The sequence below is a fragment of the Struthio camelus genome, chromosome 2 (assembly GCF_040807025.1).
Source record: "Struthio camelus isolate bStrCam1 chromosome 2, bStrCam1.hap1, whole genome shotgun sequence".
Lineage (NCBI taxonomy): Eukaryota > Metazoa > Chordata > Aves > Struthioniformes > Struthionidae > Struthio > Struthio camelus.
The window spans coordinates 163,081,014-163,108,686 of record NC_090943.1 but is presented as its reverse complement, the minus strand read 5'-3'; the positions used below and the strand labels follow the sequence as shown (position 1 = coordinate 163,108,686).

General features: G+C 45.6%; 1 protein-coding gene across 1 annotated transcript in view; it reads left to right on the top strand.

Moving 5' to 3' along the window:
* Positions 1–4,084: 4,084 nt before the first annotated feature.
* Positions 4,085–27,673, top strand: part of ASAP1 (ArfGAP with SH3 domain, ankyrin repeat and PH domain 1) — a 186,311-nt gene continuing 162,722 nt past the window's right edge. Inside the window, exon 1 of the mRNA XM_068933309.1 lies at positions 4,085–4,765. The gene's annotated coding sequence lies outside the window, so the exon portion shown is untranslated. The remainder of the gene's footprint in view (positions 4,766–27,673) is intronic.

Sequence of the window (27,673 nt, the reverse complement as noted above, 5' to 3'; positions counted from 1 at the left end):
ACTGAGCAATGTGTGTTATAGTTACATTCAACATCTGCCAGCTTCCTCACCTGGCTACCGCAGCGCGTTTTGCTGTGAGAGCGTCAGAAGCGTGGGTTACCTCTACCCAGGACTGCTCTGCCGGGGAAGTGGTTCTGACCTGATAGCTATACTAGCAAAAGTATATTTTATGTTGGTATTACAAAACCACTCCCTTAAGGAAAACAGCCTTTACCCTTACAGACCAAGCAACAGATAACCCAGATAATGGTATGTATAACAGGGGCCAGCAGAGCAATGGTGATCAAGGCCAGACCATCCACACTCTGCCCTGACGTGACAACGCAAGCAGAAGGGCATAACGGAGATAGAGTTTAACCTGGATATGCTTGGCCAGAGCAACACTCCAGTGAAATCACCTTTAATGTGCCATGAAAGAAAAACCAGATGAAAGCTGTGCTTTCTGAAGTCCTGCTGAGAGATGGATATGAGTATCTATTCTCCCTGCAAGTAGAGGTTCAGCCTGTCTCTTCCTCTCCCCTCTTTGTGGGTCACTACTTGATTTCATTGCTTGAAACAAAGTCTAGGACAATACCTGGGCCAACATGTTCCATAAAGATGGGGCCTGCTACCTTAAATGCTCTGTTCAGCAGCCTGGGACATTATCAGACAACTTGGAGGCCTGGACTTCAGAATCTAAACGTTACATTTTTAAAGAAACTAAGTACCTAGCCCAGGTGGTTGAGTAAAATCATTTCACATGTGAACTTCTCTCATTGGACTGTGTCCTATATTCAGAAGGGATATTTTCTCCTCCTCTAATCTCACTGCAATCAAATCTTAAGTTGCATTTGGCCCCTTATGTATGAAATCTAACATAAATATCAGTTCTGTTAATTCTTTCTGTGTGATCCAACATCTTACAAACCTCTTAAAAATATTATTTTTATGGGCACATTTCACATCACCCAATTGCTTCTCATACTTCAAATCCCAGTCATCTGTGCAGCTCCCCCATATCTGAATTTCCCCTCCGTCTGTGATGCTGCCATGAGCCTGCAGTACAAAATACTTCACTCAACAGAAGTGAAAAACAAAATATTTAGGGCAGCTTAGAATAAATCAAACTGAAGTAAGACTTCCTTTGTCAGTCACAAGCTTTTTTAAATTTAATTCTACGAGGGGAAAAAAACACAACTCTCAGTGTTTAAGATTTTGCTCAGTCTGTGATCTGCCGCTTAGGCAAGATAGATAATGCAGGTGTTTTGATGGCAAATTTAGGTCAAGTTTCTCTGTGACATGGGCAAGGCCTTGTATGTTATGTAGCATTATAAATGTCTGTGATACTTCCAGGCGCTGTGCTAAGGAGAAGATCCAAATGCACAGCTATTTTTGCTGAAGTACCACACCAGGCCCTGCTACTGGCTGGAGGAGAGCGTCTATAGACCTTCAATTTGCCTCTCTCCCCTCCCCACCCCAGGAAAGTCAGCTGCTGTGAACAGTGGCGAGGTGCCCTCTGGAAAAAGCTAATTTGCATCTAGCAGAGAGCAATAGAAAATGAAGGAGGCTTTCAGTAGTTCTGTGTTTTGGTTTCGTATGTCACCTGTTTAATCCAAAATGTAAGTGCAGCTAGTAAAGTACCACAGAGCTGCAGCGAGATGAAAACCAGCTTTTTCAAAATGAGTCCAGATATGTCAGACAGGGCATAAACCAGACAGTGCTGCTTCCTCTGTTGAAGGCATCTGCCTTTCACCTGATGCAGAGGCATGAGGCCTTCCAGGGTGCAAGCTCGTCCTGCACAGCCACAGAGCAGCAGTGAGAAGAGAGCTCTGCCCTCTTCTGCCAAACAAGAAACTGCTCCATTTCATCTCGAATGGGTAGCTGGGTGAGGATGAGAGCAGGAGACCTCCGTGGGGTCCTGGTGTTGTTTCCGTCAGGCTGCACAACCTGGCTGTGGCCCACAAGAAAACTAGGGTGCAGCGCATTAAGCCCTGAGGTTATGGAGCACTGCTCACCTGGACCAAGGGATCTGCTGATTTCCTCCCTTTGCACATATCTGTTTCCTTTCAGACCAGAGCAGGCAGAGGAATAGCTCACCACGAGCTTTCACCCTGACGTGGAGAGCAGAAGGACTGCAGGAGAAACCACAGCCACTGCTGCTGTGCAATACCAATGCAACCATGTGCATCTACTTTTCTCAGCTGTACACCACAGTCAACCACAGCCAGCCCAGCCATCAAAGCAAACTGTGCAGAAGGGACATGTCACATAGCGGCACTGATGTCAAGCGTGCAGGCAATGCAAATTCCCCAGGGAACACAAGCTAGAGGATCCTGGGTGTTGGACCATGAAGATTAAAAGAGGAGGGAGCAAACACTTGGCTGTCAGCGGCCAGGAGACTCTTTGTGTTAGGTCACAGTCTCTACCCAAATGGTCTGCTGTTTCCAACACGTTTCAGGTGACGATTCAAGGATCTGCTATTGCTTCAACAGCCTCTCCATTCATGACTCTCTGACCCACCTCTGCTGGTGATAAAACATTTCCAGTCAAAAGCTTCTTCTTGACTCCAAACCCCCTGACAGGAAAACAGAATGAGCCTGTGAGCACGATCATTCGCCAAGCATGTGGCACATGACTCACCCTCTTTACAGAGCTCTTCCCCAGAATAAGAAGAAAAAAAAAGGAAGCGCAGCTAGAAAAAAAAACCTCAGAAGCACAGCAAGAGAGCTAGCAAGCACAGAAGATGTAAAAAAGACTGTGTCTGCTATGGACATCTCTACAAATCTTCATTACACTGTTGTCACATAAGGTTAGTGGGAAGATGCCTTAGAAATACATACAACAACACGGTGTGATGTGAGCTAGTGTTTGCAAGAGGGTAGTGAATCTCTCAACATACAGGAAATTGCTTTTAATATGATAGCTGTCAGGTCACATTCTCACTGCAGACATTTTACGCACCTGCAAAAAGCATCCAGGAGAGAGGGTAAACGCGCTTCTGAGCTTCATATCAGCACAACTTACATCCTGCCCCTAGCCCAGACAGCAAAGTTAAAGTTAATCTGAATACCTCCGCAGAGCCCTGTCTTAGTGCCTACACACCGAACGTGAGCAGCAGTCACCAAGAGCCACATCTTGCCAGTAGTATCGACAGCAGATAAAAATTTGGCGCCAGATTAGTCCGGCATTTACTTGGAAATGAAGGGTGGGATTCTTGCAAAGAGACGAAGGTACCTAAAACATAGACAAGCATATCTGAGCTCATCATCGAGACTCCTCTGATGATGAAATGAGAGAAACTTGCACTTGGAGGCAGAAATTCACCCCGTCCTAAAGCAGACAGCCGATCTAGGCATGCTAGGAGGGCTCATGCCTTCTGATTGACTGTGCAGGGAGGCTATGCCACAAGCTCAGATGCAGATGTCTAACATGAGATGGGGCGATTCCCATTCCTATATGCTGGCCATATGCTGAACTACAGCTGGCCCATGAGACCGCTGACCCATGGCTCTGATGAGGCTCCAGGCTTGATGGTTCCCTGAATGAACCCCGTCATCATATTTTCATGTAAATCAAAGTCACCAATGAATTGAAGGGGAACTGAAATACGTTGCCCGATCGATTTGATTTGGTCTGATTTCATAATTTCTAAATTTTCTGGCACTTTAAGCTTTTGGCTTCTTTGTTTTATTTCTCGAAGCGTTGGGGATTCCTGCTCCTCGCTGGGGCCGGCATGGGAAACCTGTTCAAAATCCAACCTGAAAACAAACTGGATGAAAGAAGCATCAGTTGAAAGGCATAGAGGGGAAGGAAAAGCCTGTTCAGAAAAACAGCAAAATGAAATCCCCTCGGCAGCCCCGACCTTTTCACACTTATGTTTGTAAAGATAAGCTCTCTCATCAATTCTGGAGCGCTGAGCATGTGACAAAGGGCTCTTTTTATCCCACATCCAAGCTACAAATAAATGTCAGCTGCCCGGTATGGGAGGGCACAGCCCAAGGAAGGAAGTGTCCTCTGCCTCCTCCCTCTTTGAGGAGCCCTCAGCGAGCAGCCTTGCACCGACTGCTCTGTGACTGCGATCCTTTGGGAACCCCGGAGAGGGTGGACAGAAGACCTCTGTTAGCATTAGAAAAACAGAATGTGTTGCATTTATTCCAGTGAGGGAAAACTACTCGCTAGACACCTTCCCCTCGCCCCAAAAGAGCCCGACGGCTTTTCCTCTAACGCCGCTGCTGCGCGGCGCGTGCTGAAATCCCAGAGCCTCCTCCCACAGCAGCTAAGCAGACAAACCACAGGCCAGCCACTTTCTCCGTGTCTCCGTTTTCCTCTTAGCCGAGGGGATAATAAAATTACCCGGCACTCTGGAATGCTGTAGCTTTAATTCATTAGTATCTCTAAGGAGCTTAGAGGTCCTCAGCCATAAGGGGCTCTGGAAATGCCAGCGGAAATGGTGAGCCTCTTGTCGCTGGGCTTCCACTTCCAACATTTCCCTGCTGAATCCAGTGATTCCAGCGTTTTGGGTTCCGAATTCTCTGACTCGGCAAATTCGAATCAGCTTTTCAGAACGGTCTGAGGAGTAGAAATGTGCTCTTTGTCAGGGAGAGGAAACGGGGAGCAGTATTAGTCGCTCTGTATGCCGCATGAGTCAGCCACAGTTTATGCACCTGCTGTGACTTACAAATCTGAATGCACTCGGAGATGCCGGTTTTGCAAACAGATGGATTTTGTAAATCCTGTTAACGTTTCTGTGTGTAAGAGCTTCCCCGCAGAAAAGGAGCGTGTCCACGTGAGTATCGGATCCACTTACCCTTATAGATTTTAAAATAGTGGCTTCATTTTACCCAGGCTGGAGATATAAACGGATTCATCTTAGAGCGGGGAACCCGCGCTGTGTTTGTGGGAACGGTGACTTTCGGGAAATTAAAATTAAAATTAGCTGCTCTAAGCTACAGGAAAGGGAGAGAAGGAGAGGTATGTCTCTCTAATTGCACATCAGCTCTAATGGGTTCAGTTCAACCATACTCCAGCAAAATAACCAGTTTGGAGCTGACACGGGGTCTGTGTGTGTGTAACCTGCTTGCTGTAGTCTCTCTCAATCACAGGATTTTATTCCAAAAAAGTTACTGGAATGTGTTGTTCCCACAACATTTAAGCAGCTTAGGCGGAGAAAATTGCATAATGCGTTTGCTTTGTAAAGCTTCATTATTTTACATGTATTGAAATCCTTTTGCTTTGTGCGCATACAGTCCCTTTTGAATGGGACAGGGCCAGAGAAGTAAACAAGGAAGCCGAGCCGGAAAAGAAGGGGAAAAGGGGCCTAGGAACTGCTATTGTGGATACAAGAGAAATGCGGAGGGGCAGCAGAAGCATGCAAAATTGCTGAAATTCTTCCATGGCTTTGCACAGCACGAGTGCTATAGGGGCAGGGCATTAATATGCCACACACTTGGCTGTGGGAGCCATCACGTGTCATGTGCGCTGACTGCCCTGAATCAACACAAAATACACAACAAGGCAAAAACGGAGAGCGGCGAAGGCTAGCAGTCTTCAGCAGTCGCAGCACGAAGCGCTCCGTCACCCGCCTTGCTCTCTAAGCGACCTCTCTCACGGCCCGGTGCTAAACACCTAACTGCACTCGGTCAGTTTTCTTTTGGGAACACAAGGTGGGAATGGGGAAAGGACTTGCCCTTTTGTTCTCCCTCAACGGGGACGGTCACACCTGTAGGCAGAGGGAGGGAAACGCCGGCCGCCGAGGCACAGAGGTTGCAGTCTGGCCGCCACCCGGCTGCCTGCTTGCACAGGAGATTAGCGTTAGTTGCTTGAGACGCTGGTGTCGAACAGGCAGAACCCACCTCCCGCGTTCGCCTCTGTTAGAGAGGTAAAATGTCCTTGTACTTCCCAGCATTGCTATGATGGTCTGTTATTTCATGCTAGAAACCTGCTGTATACTGTAAAATCCTGACTGTCGTTATTGGAATTTATTATGTGGGCAATTAACACAGGCAATCCCATTATTGCTGTAATGAGATTCATCTGAGTAAATCTCACATGTGTTATTCTCCTAGAAAAACAAGTGACCAAACAACTCTTTGGCTTGGCCCAAGTTTCCAAAGATAAATGTATTCACTCATTTATTACTAACTACACAGCTTGTGGCCTTGTGGTATGAGTAAACAAGCTGAACAAATGTCTAGTTTGGGAAAGAATAAAATGTTAAAGCAAATAATTGATTTGGTGATCTCTTTGCAGCCAGTCAGACAGATGTTTCGTTGCCAGGCCTGCCTATATAAAATAGTAATTGTGCAATTAGTGCTTAATGACTGGAGTTCATTTCTTTTTCTTCTCAGTCGTTAAAGCCATATTGATTTGCTTAGAACATATTAATAATTTCTGAATATATAGGCAAGCAAATCAGAAACCACAGCATCCAACTCTGGCTCTATTTGTTTCCCTATGTTGACATGCGCTAGACGTTGCCAGATAAAGACACTTCCAGCAGAACAGGGCAGAGGAAAAAGAACAAGGACAAGGGGTAGCATCTGAGTTGCTACCCACTGGCTTCAGAAATAACAAATTGCAAGGTTACATCAGCCAAGGGGAAGATGGCCTGGGCCTCGCAGCTCAGAGAAGAGGCAACGCTACTTTTAAAGCTAGGGGACTGCGTCACACATAGCTGCTGCGTGCCCAGAGCAGCCGCCCTGCTTGTGGTGTGTGACCTTCAGCTCGCACCCCCAAGCACAAGTGTTAACTCCCTGAGACTTCAGCAGCAAATCCCCACTTGCGCAAGGCCCAAAACACTTCTCCAATTCGTTCTTGGCTGCTAGAGATTTGCTCTGAGAAGTGGTTTCCTGATTCACCCCCTACTGTGTGCTGCAACACTTCAGAGGGTGCTACCGGAGAGCGAGGCTACGCTTCGTGCAGCGGGCTCACCGGCTCCCTGTACAGTGCCTGCGTAACTAGGCCCTCCGACACAGCACAGCTGCATCTGTACTGTTGCTTTTGACCTCTTCCTTAGGATTTCCCGGTGCCGGGAGACTTGACCCTTCACCACCACTCCTGCTGCCACAAGTGGTGCTAGAAGTCATGCTAGCAGTACCACGGCTGAGATTTTCAAACATGTACAAGAGGGTTAGGTGCCTACCTCGTAATGACCTCCAGGAAGAAGGCATGGCTAATTCCTTTCTTTATGCCCACTTGTAAGAAAAGAGGCTCTCTGCACACGGCGCCTGGCACTAATGCTCTCAGGCACACTGTCGCTTGACCTTATGAGGACACTTACATCCCTGCTTCTCACATGCGAGATATATGTAGGCTTTGTGCCAACATCACGGCGGAGATTCTTGTTCCTTCTTGTTCTGCAGGAAGAAAATCCCAAAACAGAACAAGCTACAGATACAGATAAATATTCATATGGCATTCAAGAGGAATGCATAGATGCATCTAGAGTTGGTTTCCATCTGTTAGTGATGATCCCAAGTACTTTTACCGGAAACAGAACCCAGTCGACTAATCCGTCTCTATTGCATTATGCTTCAAATGCCTCAGCAGAAAGTCTGCTTCCTGACCTGGGTCTGAGCTACCGGGCAAATTGTCTATCTGTGCGATGGACTTTATAATGAGCAGAAATAGCTTCAGAGCTGAGACTATAGGTAGGAAATGGCATGACCGCAGGGAGCAGAGCTGCTGTTCCCCTCAGGGGAGCCTGTCTTGGCCTCTCCTTGCCAGGGGAGGCTCCTGGTAGCTCCTGGTACAGGGATGGAGGAGCCAGACCCCCTACCACACCACCTGGACTAGATGTGAAAAACGACACCTCAGTCAAGTGCAAAGCCTACACTGGTCAATAAAACAAGCCAGAGCACTTGCATGTACTTAAGGGCAAGTGAAATAATGCAGCTCATGTCCATTGAGCTAAACTTTCTCCTCCCCCAAAACAGAACAGCCTCATCCTTACCGCCTGCTGGGGACGGCACCAGGCCCCTGCTACCTGCTGAGCCTTGCCACACTATCTCGGGCATGCCAAAACCCTCCCAGGGAGCGTGCTAATTAACAGGGGTGGTCTCAACCCTGAGCCCCGGCCCTGTTTAGTTCACCAGCCTAGATGTGGCTAAAAAGCCTGATTCGGGAGTCACGTCCAAAGCTGAATTTTCTCAGAGCTGTGGGTTGTGCTGAGCCGATGAGTCTAAACTGAGAATTCCCACCAGGACGTGAATTCCCCCGGAGTTAACCGGGGAGCCTGGAGCCCGCGTACTGCGTCCCATTCGCAGCCCGTTTCCACTGGACAGGCAGTGAGCCCAGATGGCTGGTTTTAATGTAAAACATGCTTTCCCTATTTTTGACACTCGCTTCTTGCCACTTTTGTGTTTGTTTCACCCATGCGTGACACCCCATTCATTGCAGTCTGCCTGGGGCAGCTACTGCTCATGCCCTGTTAGTACAGCCATGATCGTGGGGCTCCCTGTCTGCACTTGGTCCAACACACCGCTGCAGAGTCATACCAATCAGTAACGCAGAACAGAGATGCTAAGAGTAACTGGGTGCGGGATAAAGGAAATAGAAATCTAGCTAAATCCAGATTTTAAAAAATGAGGAAAGAGAAAATAACCTTTGAAAGTCACTTTATTTCTGGTTTTGTATTTTCTTTTGACAGTACTGTAGGTGGATACGCAGTAAAATGTAGGTGTCCTGTTGAATTAAATTTGGAGGCAATTGATGGTGTCATGTTATATTACAAATAACTTCCATATAGAGCACTTCATTTCATTCTTGCAACACATTTTTTGTTTTTTCCTTAAAACCTTGGTGGCAAGCCCAATAAATTGATAGAAGAACTCCCACTCACTTCAGTAAGTTTTGGATCAGGTCTTGAAGAATTAGCCCACATCAGCCTTACAGAGCAAGTGCTTGCGCACAGCGGTAATGGATTACCGATTCATTTCTGTGACAGGGGTTAAGTTTGCATGGCCAAGCACTAACAGACTTAAGTCATCATCTTAATAGCCTATGCATCCGTTATATTGGAATTTAAATGAGCACATCTGGGTGCCCAAGTTGTGAAGGTTTAATAATAAAAAAAAAAAAAAGCAAACTACTGAGTGAGTAAAGTGAGTAAACCATATGAAGAACATGTGACAGTCATTCAAAGGTTCGTGCTCTAAGCTCAGGAGTTTGTAGGCCCCGTGAGTGGTGTCTGCCCTTGCACAAAGATGTCACACTGCGAGATGATCCCACCATTTGATTTCCCTTGTAGCCTTGGTGTCAGGGCTGTATTGCTGGCACAGAAGTGCAACTCCTTCTCACTTTAGCAGGAGCTGCCCAGATGTGATGGAGAGCATAGTGTGAGCGGTGGTCCAGTTCAAACCACCCAGGTGAGGAAATTGGAAGCTAAGTCTAATGACTGATTGCATACACGGAGAGAGGGTTTAAATAAACATGCTTTAGTACAGGGACAGGAGATATGTTTGGAAATCTGGGCAGGCTCTCTCTGCCGTCTGTGTTTTGTTTCTGAATCCAATGCTATCATAATGAATAAGCTGTTTGCTCTTTCGGCTGCGTACCACATGACAGCTAGTTTCCATCCAAAAGCTTTGGCCCCTGCATGTAAATTGATCCTGTAAAGTTAACTCCTTTGTTCAAGAGGTTAAGTATGTGATGTATCAATTGGGCTTTTTGTGTAGAAGTCACAGAGCAATACACTTACTGAGCCATGTGTGTATTGCAGATTAATTTGCAGTAAAGGTATGCGGAGGAGCAAAGATGGATCATACTAAAAAATGTAGGCTCCAGTTCAACAAAGTATCCCGTTTAGAACAGAACGGAATTTAAGCATATGCTTAATTCCCACTGAAATACGGTTTTTAATCACATGTTTCAAGTTAAGCATGTGTTAATGCTGGCCCCAATAGGGAGGGATTTAAACACATGCTTAAAACTGGTGACCTGGGGCAGGGGTTACAAAAAGGCCTATGGAGTCTGGACAGATCACACCAAGGATTCAAACTCACACTCAAGCTCTAACAAGCGTATCAGGGAGACTCACAAGGAGAAAAAGAGTCTGAAACAAACAGCAGCAGGGTCATCCAGAAACACTTCAGAAAGGCCAAAAAGTCAAGCTGGGTTTGGCCCTGCCTGCAGGACGTGGTAATTACATCTCCCCGGGAAGAGGCTCCAAGGAGTCGACAAACAGCCTCACACTCCAGAGCTGAGGACACCTTGGACTCCACGACTTGCCCTGAGCTGAGGACACCTTGGACTCCACCACTCACATGTGAACTCAAGTGCATACAAGCTCAGGGCGGGCAATGTTGAGGTCACTGGCCTGGGATTCAGAAGATTCATTTGTTTTCCCGACTCAGACTTTTGACATAGCCTTGGGCTATGTTCTCTCGGTGGCTACATGCAAAGGAAGGCTGGGAGATGCTCTGAGACACAGGGGACCCCAGAAATCCCTTAGGTAGAGGGGAAAGTAGCAACATCCTATATCCTGGTTGTTATCATTGTAAAGATACTTCAGGGAATAAAAATGGGTCCTGTAAAAGTAGCTTTGCCACAATGGAGAACTCAGAATGAACTAAAAGGAGAAAAGAAATCTTCCATACAAGAAATAGTATCTTTGCATTGTCTTCTTCAGTAAAATCAACGTTGCCTAGGTAGAATGACGTCTCCTTTGACATCTTAATCCCCACCGCCTACCCTGCTGGCAGTGGGATCATATGCATCTCTGGCAACAGACAATTGGCATTTTCAAAACATGTTAAATTCTTCCCTTCTGCTGCAGTGCATCTGGACACAAAACATACTGGCAGGCTTGCTCAACGTTATCATTTTATTAGAAACTCTTGAAGGATCATATTTGTCTTATCCCTTCAGCTTTTTGTTATTTCTCTCTGGTAGCAAGAACCAACACCAAGCGAGGTACTTTCCAAAGAAAATAGAGGCACAGCCTCTGCTTTGCAAGCCGTCCATCCCCTTAAGATCCTTTGCAGTGCTGTGAAATAAGAGAATTAGAAATCTAACCCCACCGTTGCAAAAACGTAAAGGTGCTTTTAACATTTCTCTTTTGTGTGTGTGTGTGTCTCTGTGTCTGCGTGTGTATGAGAGTGTGTTTAACCTCTCTCTCTTTAATAAGAAAGTTTATTTTTTACTACTGTAATTGGGTAGACTGGGAAAAGAAGTGTTCTCCTTGATTTCGCTGCCTTAATCCAATGCTTGCTCCATGGGGGTGTGTTGCGTCAGCTGTACCGTTAGACACCTGGAGCCTTCTTCCGCCACTGCCACCCTGAATTAAGCCATTCCTACAAATGCAAAAGAAAAGGCAGGAATCAAAATCAATCAAAGGACTTTCACAGATTTAAGAAGCGCAGCCGGGCTCCCGTTTGATCTAAGCCAGCAGAGCTCCGCGGACTTCCTCAGCGCCGTGCCAGTTTATGCCAGGCGGGCATCTGGCCCTCAGCCGTTGTTAATTATCATACGCATTCAGAGATGAAAAATACGTTTATCACAGAGCAGAGTGAAACCCATCGGCTCAACAAGCTGCCCAAAGGGAAGGTGTTTACTTGTCCAAAGGGGCATCGCCTCCCTGACGCCAGGCACGTACCCGTCAGGAGCAGGTTAGCTACTACTGATCCTAACCGGAGGCGACAGAAGGAGACCAGACAGCACTCTGCAGTCCCTCCCTGTCCTATTTTTCTAGGATGTCCGTTATTTAACAGGGGATCAAGCCTTCCCTGGTAGTGTGAACTGTACTCTCTAAGGCTAGGAAATATCTGTTGCAGCAGCGGAGGGTGAAGTGGGGTGTGTGCCTTGGTCCGGACACGGCTTTGAGGGCTGCGCGGAGCCATGGGGAAGGTGGTGGAGGGTGAGTTCAGACCAGGCAAGTTTCCTCGAGCAGTTTCCCTGGCTTGTCTGGAGCATTTCATGTAGATTAAGGAAGGATTTGTCAGAGCACTTCATTGCCAAATCAGTGCTTATTCACAGAATCCTTTTTATTTTTTAATTGTGTCAGAGTTCTCTAGCTGGCCTCTCTCTCTCTCCCCAGATCTGGCCAGTCAACGTAAATTCAAGATTTATTCCCAATCTTTGTTTTATGGTTGGGGAGGGGATTGAACTATCTTTTGTCTGACTTTAAAGAGGTATCCCCTCCTCTTCATCCACTTCCAACTGATCCTTGCTGGAGGAACAGCAAAGTTTTCCTTTTCGGCTGGGAAAGGGGGAAGCCACCAACAAGGACTCCCTCGGCACGAGAGCATCACTAACACCGCAAGACTCCCTTAGATGCTCATGTGCCTTTCTGTTGGCTGTGCTGGGAGTTGCCTGCATATTTTAGGAGACAATTAGGCCAATGCAGCTGTGCACCACCTATTCACTCATCAGCTCCACCCTAGGGAGCAGAATAGATGATTTATTACAGAGACGGAGTTCACGTCTGCTGGCTTTGGTCAACTGAGATGTGAAAATAGCCTATCCAAAGGCAGTTAGGACCAAGCCCTCATTCAAACCAAAATCTTTCTTTGGTGTGCTCACAGCCAGCTACTGAGCCAGAAGCACAGCCTTAGGAGGGGAGGAAGAGGAGAGCAGGGAGGAAGAGAGGGAGTGAGGGCAGGATGGAGGTGGGGGGGGGGGGTGCATGCCGAGGTGGCCCACCAGGATCGCTCAGTGCCTTGCAGGATTTTGCCCAGCAAGAGGAAAGCCTGATATTGCTCTGCTAAGAGTGTGCACTGACCTGAAAGTCTCTAGAGAGACTTCTCAGCCTGGTGCATCACCAGACAGCGCAGGAGTGGCTAGTGCTGCTCCTTGCAACAGATCCTTGCTAATCCTCCAAAAGCGGAAACTAAAACAAAATGAGTTTGGTAACAAACTGAGGTGGCACTGCCTGACCGTCTGCTCCTGCCCAGCATGGGGCTGAGTGAGCCACCGCACTCCTGTGAGGTTTCCATCAGCGGAAAGCCCATCTTCCCACAGACCCTGGGATGAGTCGAGCATCCCTTTGTGCTGACTTTGCGTGCTAGACGTGAAGCCCTTACTGCTAGACCTGAAGCGCAGCGTGAGGGCCCCTGGCTAATCAGCGCTCTCCTTAGAAATGTGCTTTTCCCCACCTTGCTCACACCTGGCCCCATGTCAGCATCCCGGCTGCATCCCTACAAGTAAATTAAACACTCCTGAGACTGTTCTTTGGCACTGAGGGCAACCACCTTGGAAGAGCCTGCATCCACAGTCTTGAACTCTTTGGCTCTCCAAAACTGGGTAACTACTTCCAAAGAAGGGACTGGGAAAGGTTGCGGACCATGCTAGCTCCTGAGCCACACCACGGACCGTTCCAGCAACATAACAGCTTAGACAAACTCCGGCGCTTGGGAAAATTCCCTGGCACTTTTTAATTTATTAGTAGAGATATAGATGAGCTGTCTGCAGTGCATTCAGGTGGCTGCGGGCCTTCTGTAATGTGCGGAGCAGCTCCGAAATGCAGCTGCGTAGGATAGTTGTGCAGGGCTGCCGTTCTGGGGAGAGCAATCGTTGGTTCAGCCAAAGCCATCACTGGCACATTCGTGCCTGCCACGTCCGCTGCAGCCGCTGGCTGGCGAGCCCCTGATGCACGTCCACCCGGCTGGCCGTGCATCGCGCCGCATCGTGCACTGCCTTTCGCCTCCCTGTCCCGGCCTGACTTCCAGCCTCCGGGGCAGGAATCGGGCCCAGCGAGCGCAGGTGTTTCCCCCACGGCCCCTCAGGGACCCTGCCGGAGCTCCCCAGGACTCCCGCCAGCAACGTCCGGTGAGCGGGTGTGCGGAGCCTCCGTCCACGCCGCCCGCTTGTTCTGCCTCTACGGCTGCCTTTCCCGTCACCCCGCGTCAGGCCTGTGCTTGGGCTGAGCTCGCACCCAAAGCAAAGCTAGCCCGGAAACACTGCAAAGTGCTCCTCATAAGTAGAAACTAGATTATTCCAAATGACATGGAAATTCGGATCTGGAGTCTGGTCTTTGAGCGTCTTTGGAGCTTTCTTAAATATATTTCAGCTCAGTATCCATATGCCATAGCTTTAATAAATCAGATGACACATTGCTGGCCGAGGGCTTCATTAAACCAACAATATTACAATAAACAGTAATTTACAGTGTCCTGTACAGTATGATATTGTGATAAGAGAAACTCATTGACAAGCCTGCGCTATGCCTCCTGAAACAAGCATCGCGCTCAGTTCTGTTAGTATTTCCGTATAAAGAGGGTGCTTCCTTATTTGAGGTTTCAATAAACTTCGGTTCCTGTTCCTAAGAGGAACTGATGTGTGTCATCTTCTGTTCATGTTATTCTGAGATGTTTTTCTCCTTAGATCTGCCTTCATCCCTTTGAATCATTTCCCTGGAATTGTGCGCATGTGTTTAAAATACGCACCCAGCATATTTAAAAAAAAAAAAAGAGCTAATTGCCAGTTTAGGGTTGCTTTAATACAGGCTACGAAAAAGATTCTGAAAATTAACTGCTTTATTAGAAAGCAAAGATCAGATCTTCAGCTGTATAAACAGGGGTAATATCATTGCAGATTTCCACATACGATCCATATTTTACTAATGCTTATGTCTCAAGCCCTAAATTACAGTTACTTTTTCTGCATCCTGGGAGAAATTCAATGGAGCAAATAATAGATCATGGGGGGGGAGAAGATATTTTTATAGCTCTCTCTGAAAAGCCCATTGAAGACAACGAAAAGCTGTGCCTTCATTTTTAGATGAGGCCTAAGCCTGATACAGCAAAGCTCTGCTTAAGCATGTGCTGAATTTTCAGTGGCTTCAACAAGACACAGAAATGAGATTTTTCCAAACAGCGACTGATTTGAGGACACACTAGGTGTTTTGCTGATTCAGAGCCTGGTTAAGTTGTTTCATTTACAAAAAAAACGAAAAAGGGTTTGCTCTGAGGTGATACTGCTAAATAACCTGTCTTGCCAGGGCTAATGTTCTCGTTGCAACCGGAGAGCGATAGTTTTTTGGATCCGGTAGCTAACCCACTGCAGCCCTCTGCGGAGAAGTCCTTCACCACCTAAAAGGAAATTCCAACTTTGCTGTGCTTGTTTGAGGGCTTTTTCATCATTTTAATTTTAATAAGAAAATACATATAAAATGCTGCAGAATCGATAGGAATTCTGCTGAATTGGGGGGGGTAGTTTTGCTTTTTTCTTCAGTCTCTCATTCTTGAAGATCCTAATACTTTCATCAATACCAAATTCTGCAGAACTTTTTCACAGAGGAAATCTGTCGTTTATTTTCTATATGATCCTTGCAGAGCAAATAGAGACAAAATAAAGGTTACTGCGGCACAAGGGAGACTTGAATTTGAAGTCACTTTGCAGTGACTTAACATTACAAAGACCTGGAGATGTGTGACGTGTATCTCATGCGCACTGCTGAGTACATGACTTGAAAAATCCTGTGCTACATGAGTGAACGGGACGATGTATTACTCGTGGTTTTTTTTCATTTTTATGGAGTTTTTTATTTCTTCTTTCACCTGGATTGTTCTTTGTTGATTTTTTTTTTCATTTCTTCCCTTATCTGCCTTGATTTTAAAAGACTGACTCACAGAAATTATGCCTTTCCCAGTCAAAGCAGAACTGTATCCTCAAAGTTATCACTTCTGGTTCAAACTGAATTCTTGATCCATGCATGTGTTTCCTCCAAGCCCCAGACTTTTAAGATTCAGGGTTGTGACTCAGACACATCTCTCTAATGAAGATTAATTACAGATTGGTTTAATTGCAGTCTCAGAAACCCAAAAGGCGCTAGAGAGACCAGCTGAGGCACAGTTTCACGTGGCGGAAGACACAATGGTGCACATCCATCTTTATGGGCCTAACTTATATGTGCAAGAGCATGACGATCGGGTATTTGGATGTGCCTTTGTCTAGTTGGGAGACTAATCATCCAGGTACAGATTTATAAAGAGAATGGAGAAAGATTCCTGAAAAGAGGTGGAAGAGAGGAATACGAATCCCATCATGTGCAGTGTATGCTCCTGCCTCCCAGACACCTCCGCTGGCCCTTCCCCACTTCTGGGCTCCATCCACTCCTGCTATCCAGTTACATCTTCATGCACACGGAGATACCACTTTACACCGCTAGGCTAGACGCACACAAATGCCTATGTGCCATTTGAACGTGTCTAGCTTTGAAATTTGAGCCTGTTACCAAAGCTGGTAAACAATGATAACTGTGATGTAAAGATCAGATCAAAGAGGAGATTTTATACTTTGTGTTATCACAGCAGTGCAGAAGACCATCTATGGTTTTGGAGTAGTTGCTACGAAATGCATATTTTGATTCGGTGCCTTGGGAGTCTCAAGACTGCAGCTAATATTTGTTTTCCAATTATCGCTGTGAGTAGGTAAAATATATTTTAATATCTCTGTGCTAAGAGTCCTATCTAGAGAGAGAGAGAGATTTCCACTGCGCTGCAAGACCATTACATTTATTTGCACAATTCACTTAACTCTGGTCTGTGATATCGCCAGAAACCCTTGATGGAATTATAGTTCCATAATTATAGCTTTATAAATTATAGCCCTTAATAGCTTTAGGGTCAGATTCTCACTTGCAATAAATCATCAGGGCTGCATTGGTTTTATTGACCTATACGGAGGTATGTCAATTTACACCAGCTAAAAACTGAGGCGAGATCTTCACCCTTTCAGGTCATTGGGATTTCTGCCATCAATTGAAAGGCAGCCAGAAATTAACCCGTGATCCTCATTTTTCATAGCCACTTGGCTACCTTGAACTGTATCGATACAATAAATTGTTGAAGATAATGATATCACAAACCAAGATGAAGTTGCTAATTAAAATCTATCGTTGCCACTCATGCTCTAAAGGGTTGGGCACTAAAAGGGTTTGCCGCTCTCCTGCTCTGCACCTTTTATATAAACGGACACAGTAATGCATCCTTCACTCCCGCAATATCCTAATATCTTTTTATGGATATTCTTAAATATGCACACATATGAAGGTTCAGAATATGTCACTGTGCACTCTTAGCTAATTTATTGTTCATACATGAGCCTAAGTGAGGCAGATAGATTAATAACTGGAAGATAGCCAGCATTTCAAATGGCCAGCAAATAAATACATCAGTTCACGTAGACTCATCTGGCAACCTCTGCCAAGAAGTCAGACAGTTGAAGAGGAGGCTAAAGTACTGAGCATGGGAGAAAGCATTGCACTGGGGGAAATAAATATAATATTTATACGCAAGTAGTGAAAATCATTCACTGCCATAGGTCAGACATGACCTGGTATCCATCACTCAGGAGGAATGCAACTATCATTCACTTAAAAGAATAAGTAGAATAGATTGTCCAGTGTTTCCCATCAGGATAATATATATATAGCACTTATATAGTGTCAATGCATTTTAATGACCATAATACTTTTATGGGCTTCAGTTTGGCTTTCTTCATTTGCAGTTAGTGAAAGTTCAATCCAAAATGGCCATTGATTTTTAGTATCTATATTTGCACATCCATAGCTTGCCCACAGTTCTGGCAGTCACATCACAGATCAGGAATTCTTAGGTCCGAGAAGCGAACACTTGATTACAGTCCATTCCCTCGGAATCTAATTCCACAAAAAAATCAAAATATGTCTTCTATAAGAAGATTATTAGGAGTCTGTTAAGGATAGCAAAGTGCAGGCCCAAATTTGCCACTAGACAAGGAGGCAGTGCTGTAGGTGAAGGAAGGCATAAAGTGTTTATGCCTTTAGGTCACTTTGATGAAGGGCAAGTCTGAGTGCATGTTCTCATAAGACTATTCCTATCACGCACTTCTCCAATTTTCCTTTTCTCTGTGTTTATGGTTACAATGGTGTTATTTGTCCCTCAGCCAAGATAAACAAAACTACCACATTTGAGTCTGTTACAACAAATTTACTGATTTCACGCTGAAAAAGCTCTCTGTTGCCTTTTGATAGCTCCGCTCCAGAAAGATAAGGCAAGGGTGGTAAAAACGCTGCGCATCTCCTACCGAAGGCATTAGTGCTCACAAGGAAGCAGGTGATGACCTAGCTCCTCACCCCACAGCCGGCTCTGCTCACCTCAGGGAGGCTGCGGTACCGTTTCGGCTCCAACGCATCGGAGCACACGGCCACGGTACGCCGCGATGGGTCTGCCGTCCCCGAGTCGCACGCTTCCTCATGCCATGCAACTTTTATCCCAAAATAGGAATCCAATGAACAGAGGGTGTTTCAGCTAGAGATGAAGTCCTCAGTGAGCTTTCTGGCACTCGAAGGCGAGTCAGAGAAACATAAATACGGTGCCGCGTTCGCAGAGGGAGCGGTGAGAGCCACGCGAGGTCAGCCAGGAGGACGGCAGGATCTGTGGGGTGTGCACGGCTACCCGCAGGAAGAAATGGGATGGCAGGGAGCAGCCCCTTCCGGCCAGCAGTCCTGAACCCACATGCTTTCAAGTTAAATAAGCCCTTAAAAAATAGCAGGCTAGTGATATCAAAACTACATTGCTAAAGTCACAGAGATTCGGTTCTCCACCGTTGATTGAAGGATGCTATAAGCAGAGGTTATCTCAGTCTTTTAGTACTTACACGTGCCTCCGCTCACTGTGCTGATCGATGACAGTGATGTTTTTGCATCGGGAACATTGTTATTCTGAGCTACCTGCAAGGCAATGATGAACAGAGCCCCAGTGACTGCATTTTTCTGGCTATAGCGTGTTAACCGAGAGTTAACCAGGAGCCCATTAATTACACATTGTTGCTACTAGTCACCCAAACGGAATTCAGAATCGCAGAACACAATCGCAAAAAGGAAGGCATTTGGAATGAGTCAATGTGCGTGTGACATGCATAAATGTCACCAGCATCCCGCTGTGAAGTGTCCGCAGGCCTCGTGGCTTGCAGCTGGCACGTAAGGCCTCCATAGCACCTTCAGAGGATGAGCTGGTGACTCTGATCTCTACTTAATGAGCTCCAGAAGAAGATTAACCAAAAAACAAAATACCTGCTGTTAATATTTATAGATACAAAACCTCCTTTTCTGGTGAAGCTTTATATTTTGGTTGTTTTTCTCTTAATAATTGCATTCCAAGTGAGAATTCAACTTTTTAGGGACTGCAGGTCCCCCACGTGCTGTCAGGATGCAGCTCCCTGCGCCTTTGTCCAGCCTCTCTCCTGGTGCCTGCTGACCTGTTTGAACATCTAGGGCCCTGAAGAATCCCAGGGACGGAGGCCAAGAGGTCAGGTCTGCCCCTTCTGGCTCTGCTGGAGATGCTGAGCATAGAGAAATGGCCAAGACAGGGCCAGGGGGCTGAATAGACTCCCTTTGCACCATCTCAGCCTGAGTACCACCAGACTAGCACCTGTTGGGTACTAGCTGCAGTCAGTGCTGTTACAACGTGTTGGTGGCCCTAGCATTACCCCACTGGAAGGACCACAATATTTCAGCTATTTGGTCTCTTTTCTCACTGGGACTGTTTGTGTCATCTCATTATAGACAACGTAGAAATCACCCGAGGGGCTGCTGAGGTGGCAGAGCTTTCAGGGTAGCAGAGCACGTGCTTTGGCACAGTGGACCTTGGAGGAAACCATCCTGTTGATAACACGCTCCCAGGTGAGGAGCCCAGAGGAGCCACCTTGATGTCACACTGGTATTGAGAAGTGCGTTTGGTTGCTGCTCAGACCAGCTGTTTTTAACATATCTGACACCATCAAACAAGCAAAGTGACCTGTATTTTCAAGGCAGCAAGGTACGTTCAACAGCTGGTCACGCTGCCACAACATGGTGGTGTTAATTTGTGCATGCACTGGGTGTGCAGACTCGTTTGAAACTTCCAGCTTTGGGTTAAAGCCACCATCATTTTATAACCTGTGAGCACAATCATTCGCGACCGTTGCAAAATACAAAGTACAGTTTGCACTCTGTTGCCTGTTCTGTGCAGCCCTTTCATTGCAGAAACATCTGGTAGAAGCACTTGTGCTATGGGTGTGTCAGAGTTTCCATTGTAAACCCCTGTATTCAAGGGGTTACTGCAACTCAGCCGTAAAAGTCGCTCCAGGCTCAAACTTGGCTTAAATGGTCTCCAGTGGGAGATTTTTTTTTTCTAAAACCAAAATGTTAAAATATACGCAGTTAAACAAAAGAAATCCACTTTCCCTCAGAGACTGCCCCTCCCAAATCTATATGCATTACATACGCACACATTGCCCACGGCCTTTAAAAGTATATTATTTACTAAGTTATTTGTTAAGCTATTTATTAAAATAAAATCACTAACTTCACAGAGTTGCTGGTTTATTGAAAAAGTAAGTGGCCAAGTGATTTCAGGTAGAGAAGCAGAAACTACATAGAAAGTAAACTATGTATCCATGTAAAAGTCATGGGAGGACAGCACTTTTAGGACATTTATTCATCCCATCTCTACCTAATTTTCCTTTTGCTTTTAATCTTGCGCTGGCAATAGGGTCCAATAACTAAAATGACCTGAGGATGAGTGGAGAAAATGTTTCCTTTAAGAGGCAATCTGCTCCAGTAGGATGGAAGAGATTAGCAGAAAGGTATCAAGTCGGAGGAAATACACTGGTTTAGAGGAGTTCCCCATGCAGCTCTGACCCAGGCGGTTGAGGTGATCCATGAGGAGCGGTAGGCACCAAAATCCCTCCATACAGGCTGAGGATGATGAAGAAGAGGCAGAAACCTTGGGAGAGCGGGACTGAGAAAAGCCTGGCTTGCAGGTGAAGGAAGACGAAGCATAGCTAAGACCCAAGACCTTGAAATGGAGGGAGGACTCATGTTTCAGCTTTGAGAATGTGAACAGGGATGACGTTCAGCAAGCCCAACCTCCTCAGGGCTCCCTGGGTTTTGTCCAGAAGATATTCCTGCCACACGAGAGCCGAGAGCAATCATGCCCAGGCAGCCAAGCTGAGGCAACAGCAGCCATCAGTGACAGAACGGGCAGAACGATTAACGATGCCACTCCCGGCAGCTGCTGCTACAGACCTCAGTGCTGATTCTGCAGGAATTTAAGCCCTTGAGAAATCCCATTTAAATTAATGGGATTATGCCTCAGAAGTATAGAGTTAAGCATATGTGTATGGGTTTGCTGGAGCAGGCCCCAGGCGACTAATGCACTTGAGGAGGGCTCTGCCTGAGGTGACGCTCCTCCTGCTGCCGTCCCAGGGACTCTCATATGCCAGGCAGAATGGCTCTAAAGCAAGCTGCGAGGCCTCTGAGAAAAACCCAAACGCTGGGGGAAGCAGTGCAGTGATTCACTGAGCAGCACCCTTTCCTCTGAGTCAGTTCTGAACAAAACTCCTAGAATTGCTTTAAGATGGGAAACTACTGCTGGATGTGCCGTCCCTTGGAGGAGATGAAAGACAAACATCCTGCCCGTGACTGCCACATAAGGTCTCAGCAGCTCTTTCAGGGAGTCTGGTTTTTAGCCTTGGTGTTTCTGGCCAACATCCAGCTTCTGCGATTTCATCCTTCTGGCTTAAACTCCTCGTGTAGACTCCTGTTCTCTCTCAGCCTTGGCAATGCGGTGGGATTAGTGATCACCAAAAGACTGCTGCTGCAGCCCAGCTCTGATGGGGAGGGAAGTTGTCCTCATACACCCAGAAGATGACCTGGTATCCCTCAGAGAATGAGCACAATGTGAAAAATCAGCTCTGTCTCCTTCATTTGCACTGAGTTGTACTTTGGTTTGAAAGTGATACCGTGAAAGCCAGATATTGCCCAGTATGCCTGGTTGTGGCAAACTGAGTCGCCAGCATTCATTGAGAAGCGCTGAAAATATGGTATGGCATCTTATGCCAGTAATGCACACATGATGCTCGCCTGCCTCTGGACGTAACAGAGGAAAATTTCTCCACTGCATTTCATTATCAGCATGCAGAATGGTTGGGAAGTTTCTGATTCTTGGTAGTTGGCCAACCTCCTCCAGCGCTCTGAAGTCAACACCACCATCATCTGATGGCACACCCCCTCCTGAGCTTCAGGGGCTCCTAGGAAGGAAAAGCTTAGATAAGGAATCAGATACTTAAGTCGTAGGTTATGTGAAATTAAGGCTACCCATGGCTTCCTTCCTTTTTCCTGTTTTCCACAATCTTCTTGTAAGTGAGTTATCACCGTATTTCTTAGATCAAGAACGCTCCTGTTATTGATTATTATTGCAAAATTATTAATATCTTTTTAATTAGAGAGGGCATCCCAAATGAAAAAGCTTTGACTGGATTGCTCCCAGCAATTAAGTTTTCAGCTCTCACTTTATGCCGACTATGGGAATACACCTTTTGACCGCTTCAATAACTCTTCTCGAAAACATAAATGAATATTAAAAATATGACAAAAAGGTTGACATTAAGTAGTTGGAGAGCTGGGATAGACATCAGCTAATAAGAATTTCCTGCTGCTACTACATGCTACTATATACTACTTTTAATCATTGTCACATTGTGTTCTTATCTCGGGTTATCCTACAAGGCTTGATAGGAGCAGGCATCAGAGAGATTCTAAAGAAGCCTTCTATAACAGATAGGACTTTAAAGTTTTGCCTTCACTGTAAAAAGAGAACAATGTTCACAGAAGTTAAGTACATTTCCACCTATTAAAATATTTTTCCTGGACAATCATAGTTACTGTCAAATTTATGTATCATCCCATTTTTAAATTTCCAACACGTCCATCTCTGCAATTCAAAGAAAAAAAGTTGTTCTTTTTTTTTACACATTCCTAACACAGATACATAAAAGTGCTGAAAACCATATATTTAAAGTGCATGGAGACTGAAGTAAATCTGTTCCCTTAACAAGAAATGATTTCATATACCCATACGTAAGTAGAATATGTTAATAGACTGCAATCTACCATGCCAAGAAATGATAGAAGCAGCTTTGTAACCACATAAAAGTGCTGGCATTTTTTGTTAATGTTTCTTTTTTACCGAAGGAATAACTCACATTTCCATCTGGATCCAACTCAGCTGCTGTGAAAGAGCAGCATCAGCATCCAGAAGAGCAGAAAGAGCAGAGTCAGAGTTCAGGTCCCAGTGCCATCCTGTTGTTTTTTGTGTGAACAGGGTGAACGATTCTGGAAAAATACAGCAGAAATGCACCAGGGGAAAGTGTTATACTTGGCTGAGAAGCCCTCTCTTAAGTAATCACTGGGGGTGATGACTTGCCTTTCTTTTATTTTGCTTATTAAAAGTGATCTGCCATTCTGTTAGCACTTTGCATGTCATGCTGAAGTTTTACACCCAAAAATGCCTGGGATGGAGATTCCTTAGCTGTGGTCCACAGCTCACCGGTGAGCTCACTGCTCCTGTGGTATGCTGGCTTGCATCCTGGACTATAGTTTGAGAGGCACGGAGCCAATGGAAGGAGAAGAGATGAGATAAACAGCAAAAGCAGAAACCATGGTCAACTTTAACAGAAAGGTCAATACCCATATTCCTCTAAAGACTCCTTAAAAAGAGGTACAAATGGTTTTTCAGTATGATTTTCCATGTAATGTAAATTGCTGCAGGGATGTTACACAATAGCTCAGAGGATAAGTGCCCATGAGGTAATCTCTTTATTGAGATGTGGAGCTCATCACGGAGAAGCTGGAAAACACCTATAGGCGTGGGAATAAGCTGTTGCTCTTACTGGAATACAATATACCTTGATCACGCTGCAGATTTTTCAAAGATCCCACAAAGTAGAAGGGAACAACATCTATTTCTGCCCGCCTCTGAAGGATCTGTTCATATTTTTCGCACACGAGACAATTTACCTGGCTTCTAGCTGGAGAAAAGGGCATTAAAGCACACAGGTAAGGCGGCCCAGGGTGAAGAAAAGCTGACTGACGTTGACAAAGTAAGGATATGAAATGTATGAAACATAATAAGCTAATCCTGAGACACAGCATTAGAACTGGCTTTTCCTGCATCAAAGTATTTTCTCTGACCACCACATTTGTCGTATTCCCCATAAATATAATACAAAGCATAGCACTGAAGGATTCGGATGTCTGACCTGAAGATCTCAGCAGCTGAGGGAAAGTTTCCTGATGACCCCAGTGGCCTTTGGATGACAGTCTTTTGCAGGGAGCACCACATATTGCTAAAATAACCTCACCCGTACCAAAAGCCTGTGCAAATTAGTTCGCTAAATCGTATCTATTTGAGTCACATTTTCAGCATCAGCTGTCTGTCTCAGGTTGATCTGCTTTAAATAATTACTTCTTTAAGAAAGTTTGAAAGCTTGAGTCATTCCAGATCATAAAGTTGGAGGGAAAACTCCTTTCCCCCCATATGACAGCACTGTGGAGGGCTTTTCAAGACAATTCACTCCTCCTTGCATTAGAACAACTTCCAATTTGACAGTAAAATGGCTTTTCTAGAGGGATGCCCCGTTTGTCACATCTTTGAAAACCAGTATAAATGTAGTCAGATCTAGGTTTCGGCAACCGTATCTTTGACACGTAGGATGTCAGGCCAGGGCGGAACAGGATCGATGTAGGCCACAGGTGGGCCAATGTCTGGACACCTCTCTGAGAGCTGAGAAACTCATTACTTCTGCAAAGCAGGAGAGACAAAATGGGGGGAGGTACGATGAGAGAGACACACACATCTGGTGGGGATGGGAAGCAACTTAGTGGACAAAGACGGGGAAGAGTCAGCTTTGTTCAGCTCTGCTCAAACAACCTGAAGTGCTCGACCTACATTCCCTTAGAGTATGACAGTGGTATAGAGTATTCGACGGTATGTCTTGAATCTTCATTTTTCTGTACAGCTTTTCAGGTTTTTTGCTTCCTCCTGTGGCTTTTACTACCCAAGAAGGGTTTTCATTTGAGAGCAAAAAAAGACTGCAAACTGAATGGAGTGTGGGTGTGAGGGGGTTTATGTGTGCTTTGGTTTCAAAGCTTTGGCCCGAAAAGAGATATTTGCGTTAAAAGACTACAAAAGACGGATGATTTGCTGTACCGAAAAAGTTAGAAACTCCTGCAACGTCAACACAGTTCATTGAAAGTTAAAAAGGAGGCGTGTTATTTTTAGGAGCTAAGTAATTCACAACATTTTGTGTTTAAAATAAAATATTCAGCTGTATCATTATGAGTCATCTTTGTTCAGATAGTTTACTAAAATAGTCTCCTTATGTAATACTATCATCCAACATACCTGGATCTCTGTTTTATTATAAAGTTGCTGTACTCCGGGAAGTCTGCAGATATATTTGTATTTTTAAGGATAATAACAGAGCAAAACAATATTTCGGGTATATTCACTATTAACAAGTTGTAAAACATTTACTTCTCTCACTATATTTTCAAATACTCTATGTCCTTTCTATTACTATTTTTCTTCTGCAGTTTATGTGCTGTACGTCTGCAGCCAGGAACATGTGTTTCCAATTATCTTAGCTTTCCAAACCAGTTTTGCGTTCAATAGTAACTTTTTTTTGTAAGGTACAGCTCCTCCTCCAACAGAAGTTAATATTCCTCTCTTTTTTTCTACAGCAAACAGCAGTGGCTGTTTATTCCAAGCCTATTTTAGAATGCATTTAATTCGGACCTCCCTCGAGAAAGAATATATTCTCTTCTAAACTTCTTTTATTTCTTATGAAGCAAAACCAAGCTCTCATACTGAATGTATATAAAGTATTGAATAGAGGGAAAATTGACGTCACCAGTCAATTTTCTAGATTATTTTCTGTAGTTCCCTCTACAGTGAAGAATCCAAGTTGATCATTAGAGCTATAATGATAGAAATGTTAGAGAGCATCCCATGCTTACAAAACATGCTTGGGCTTCATAGTTCCCATCCCTGAAGCAGCTGTGGAACCAGTGACCTGTAGAGTGCCATGTGTTGTAAGGCCAGAAATTATGTTTATTCCCATTTGTATATGGAGAATTGAGGCAGAGATGTTTCTGAACCTCCATGCTGGCTTAGGGCTCAAAACTGCATTTGACCCACTCAAAATTTCTGATCCTCTGCATCACATGGATGTTGACTTGCACTCAGGCTTAAGTTCGAAGGAAGATCCCTGGCTCCCCAACCCAGAGAAATTCAGGCACAGAGATGAACTATGAGACCCAGTCCATAGTGACAGTGCAAACATAACCAATATAAAGCACATCATAACACAAGAAAATCATCCCCACACTGAGGCAGAATGCCCAGAGAAAGGAGAGATGCAGCCATAGAGACTATGACTGTGTCTTGCCTGAGCTGCATGTGTGGGGCAGCATATGAGGGGACTGGGGTCGGTTCACATCCTTGGGTCTCACCCTAGGTTGGGATGAAGCTAAAACACACAGCTGGACACATAAGTTTGGGAGCACCTCGGGGTTTGTCAGTTTAGATGAAGCGAAGGCCAGAAGAGCTCAAGCTCAGTCTTATCAGGGCATTAACCCGAATCCTTCCTCTGTACTAGGAGATGACTAGAAAGGGATCAGAAGTGGGGAGCCACACCAAACTTCATTAGCATCGCTGGTGCAGAGTGCGCTCTGAGCCCCGGACAGCGGAGAGGCTTCTACGAACATTTTAGGGAGTTAAGAGCAGGATTCCCCCAGCACTCGGTCATGGAGTAACCAAAGACCGAATTGAATAGCAGACCATCTCTTTTACCTCCATGTGAGGACAAGTGCAAGGTCCCTCATTTGTATAAAAAGTACTGGATGAATAATCCGGTGGGGTTGCTGTGAGCACCAGGTATGCAGGAACTTCATTCTGAAGCACAGTGCCTGCTGCAATTAAAAAATAGGAAAGCAGACATTTGCCGCAAAAGGAGTCCTTGTCTCGCTCACCAGCAAACATGTTGGCACGGCAGGTTACAGTCCAGGATATAAAGCAGCCAGAAGGCAGCTTAATTCATGCTTGATGTCGTATGACTCTCGTCCACGCATGTGCTGTGTAGCCCTGCAGCAGATGTGCGGTCAGCATAACGTGCTGCAGCACTTGAAACCTCCAGACCATACCCCAGCACAGGCTGCTGAATGAGACACCGGGAAGCGATTCTGGCGGAGACAGGATCACAGCACCAGTCAGTGAGCGCTTGCCGAGATACTCGGGGCGAGCGAGAATGACATAAGGGTGACCACCATCTCCCACAGAAGAGTTCAAGGCATCTCTCACTAGGAGAAGGGCTCCTACAGCCAGAATATAACCAGCAAGAGCAGGAAAGCCATGGGAAGAGAAGGGGAAATGAGACATCTGAACGCATGTTCCTCATTCAGGGAAGTGGTGCAGTTCTTCTGCAGTGATAAGAAATCTCTCCTCTGATGCCCTCAGACCTCTCTGGTTACAGGCCCACATGCTTTGGTAGTGGAGGACGGGAGCTGCAGCTCTTCTGACTCTTAGGAGCACAAGATACAGCACTTTCTGATAACCAGATCTAACGGAGGCAGGCACACCGTCTCTTCTTCACCATCTTAGTTTCTTTGTGCAAATGTCCCACCTTTCTGTGAAAGGCCTGTGGCCTGTTTCGTAGTTATCGACACACTTCTGGGCCATAACATGCTAGGCTTATATTTTACGGTGCTGCTTTTTTTCAGCCCTTTCCTCATCAGTATTTGAGGGTTTTGATTCTGACCACACACATGTGTGCGTACACACAACAGTTTAAAGGCCGGAAGGATTTCAGTTACAGGGCAAGATCTAGCTTTGTCTTCCTCATTACAGACATTGCCGTGATGATCACCATCTATTTCCACAGCAATACTGTAACT